At 40.8% G+C, this 3,015-nt stretch overlaps 1 long non-coding RNA gene across 1 annotated transcript; it reads right to left on the minus strand.

The window, feature by feature from the left end:
- Positions 1-1,591: 1,591 nt before the first annotated feature.
- On the minus strand, positions 1,592-2,407 carry LOC144281634 (uncharacterized). Its single transcript, XR_013350067.1, has 2 exons — positions 2,229-2,407; positions 1,592-2,125 (listed from the first exon to the last, which is right to left on the minus strand). It is a non-coding gene; the product is annotated as an uncharacterized LOC144281634 (long non-coding RNA).
- Positions 2,408-3,015: the final 608 nt, after the last annotated feature.

Consider the following 3,015-nt stretch of genomic DNA (forward strand, 5'->3'; position numbering starts at 1 on the left):
CAGATTTATCAATTTACATATGTAGAGCCACCTTGTATTACAGGATGAATCCCACTTGATTATGGTGAATGGCCCTTTTAGTGTCTTCTCAAAATCAGTTTGCTGGGATTTTGATGAGAATTTTTACATCTATGTTTATCATGGATATTGGCCTGTAATTTTCTTATAGTATCCTTGCCTTGGTGTCAGTGTAATACTGGCCTTGTAAAACCAATTTGGAAGTATTCCTTTCTCTTCAATTTTTTTGGAAGACTTTGAAAAGGATTGGAATTAATTCTTCTTTAAATGTTTGGTAGAATTCACCTGCAAAGCCATATCATCTTGGGCTTTTATTTGTTAGGAAATTTTTAATTATTGAACATAAGGGTGTTTGATTTTAAATGGAAGCATCCCTATAAAAAGGTGAGGAATGGGAAATAAAATTGAAATTATGATCAAGATGCTGTTATTTGAGGAATATCTATTCTGTGAATCAATGGAAACCAGAGATTCCTCTGATCCTACTGGCTTGCTGAAATCTCAAAGTATTGTCAGCCTCTTAAGTGACCCGCGAAAATGCAATTTAAGAGCAAAGGGAAGTTCATTTGGCCTGATGAAGGCACCACAATCCTAGGCACTGCCACAATCACACTATAAGGATGTGAGAAAGTCAGGCCGCAGAGAGCTTCAAGGAGGAGCCCAGCTTTGTGTTTTGTGTCTTTATTGTTCAAGTTAGGCAATTTCTGGTATTACCAGATTCCCAGCTGTGACTGAATTCCAGGCCTATGAAAGCATTATTGCTATTGTAACTGGGCAAAATTATCCATAATAATGACCAGCACTTGCTTGTGGCTTACAATGCCCTGGGCACTTCATATGCATCATCCTATATAATCCTTATATCAGTCTGTAAAGTAGGAACTACCGTAATTTTCACTCATTTTTTTTTAAAGATTTTATTTATTTGTTCATGAGACACACACACACACACACACAGAGAGAGAGAGAGAGAGAGAGAGGCAGAGACACAGGCAGAGAGAGAAGCAGGCTCCATGCAGGGAGCCCGAAACTAGACTCGATCTCGGAACTACGGATCACACTCTGGGCTGAAGGCAGGTGCTAAACCACCAAGCCACTCAGGGATTCCCTTCACTTATTTATTTTTAATGAGGAAACTGAAGTTAGGCAAGTGCCTCTAAATCAGAAAGCCAGTAAACAACAGAGTTAGATTTGAAACCAGAGCTCACTCACTCCTGATCCTGGTCTATATTCAGGCAACAATTGGCACATGTGAAGAATGATCTGTGAGGTACATATCTATAAGACTTCACTGGCACCTGAGGCACCTGGGTGGCTCAGTCAGTTAAGTGTCTGACTCTTCATTTCAGCTCAGGTCACAATCTCAGGGTTGTGAGATCGAGCCCGACATTGGTCTTCACATTAAGCTTGGAGCCTGGTTAAAATTCTCTCTCTCCTTCCCCTTCCGTCACTCTGGGTTCATGCTCCTTCTCTCTCAAAACAAAACGAATGAACAAACAAAACAAAAAACTTCCCTGGTGCTAAGAACCTTTAGAAATGAAATAATTTCCCTAAGTAAATCTTCTCATTCCTCTTGAAAAACATGATTATTTTTTATTGCTATTATACAACAAACTACAACATGACGTAGAGAGAAGCAAACAGAATTCCCTTTGTTCCATCAGCCTCATAAATATTTCTTATGTTATTATACCAGCCAGAATTCTCTTTGTCCACAGACTGTACATTGATTTCTACCCAGCCTGGGCTGTCCCCTTCTCTTCTTTAATGCGAATCTTGGTCTTTCTCTTAGTCGCCATACATCTCTAAGCTAAGGAAACAAACATCTGAAGAAAGCTCATGGTTTCCATGATTCAGCATCTAAAAATCCTTCATGGCTTTGCTTTATTTAATACTTCCAACAATCTGCAAAGCCAACAGTGTCCTCTCCTTTCATGCATGAAGAAATTAGTCCAGTAGTATTGGGTATCATGGTTAATATCTCGGAGCCAGCCTAGGTGCCCACTGAGTCCATGTCCTTTGACGGCAAAGCCTGCTCTTTTTCTTTGCTTATTCTCCTTGCCCTTTCCACTGCTTCGGTACATTTCAAACATCAATGCCATAAAACCTAAAAAGGGAGGGGGAGTAGAAGGTCAAGACACAAAAGAAATGTTTTAAATAAAAATAAAATAGCTTTTCCTAGTTCTTCAAGGTCTTGGTAGAGCACTTACCCCAGTACCCCATAGCATTGGGACCACTGTTGTCATTCAGCTGAGGTCTCTGAGGATCCTTTCCCCTTGAATTAGCTAGACAGCTATGAATTCCGTGGGTTTGCATATGCGACTGGATGAACTGCTAAGGCCAATTGTACTGTCAATGGTTTGTCTATCAGACATTTGAGTCTGACATGGTGAAAAGCAGTCAGGAAGGTACAGACCCCGTCCCCCCGTGTTCAAACTGTGTAATGTTACACTGCCACCTTGTGGTTCCTTCATCACAAGCTCAAAAATGAAGCTGGGGCTTGACAAAACCAGTCATGGCAACCATAGATTTGGAACAGGGGCTGAAGAAGTGGAAGTTTGGGAGAGAGTACAGAAGAGATGTTCTAACTTGTCAGGGAAAATGTTAAGTCGTGTGTCATAAAATAATTTCCTGGTCAAGGGCACAGGACCTGGAGTTAGACAGACCATGGTTTAAACCTACCCACTAAATAACTCCTTCTTTGGGCCTTCTTCTTGTCTGTATAGTCAGAATAGTAATAATTTCTCAGGACTGCTATAAAAATTAAATAAGACAATGCATGCAGAGTGCTTGGCCTTGAGCCTGACACATGATAAGTTTTGCTGTTACTGTGGAGCCAAGACAAGAACCTCTCCAAAGCCCCAAAAAGGCCCTGCCTTCCCCATCACTCTTTCCTTTTCCACTCTGCTATTCTTTGGTGTGAGGCTTAACCATTTCACCTTTCTCCACCCTTGAAGCGTGACTTTGGAGGAATCAAGCAGAACACATTTCAAATAT

This window comes from Canis aureus, chromosome 13 (genome assembly GCF_053574225.1).
Source record: "Canis aureus isolate CA01 chromosome 13, VMU_Caureus_v.1.0, whole genome shotgun sequence".
NCBI lineage: Eukaryota > Metazoa > Chordata > Mammalia > Carnivora > Canidae > Canis > Canis aureus.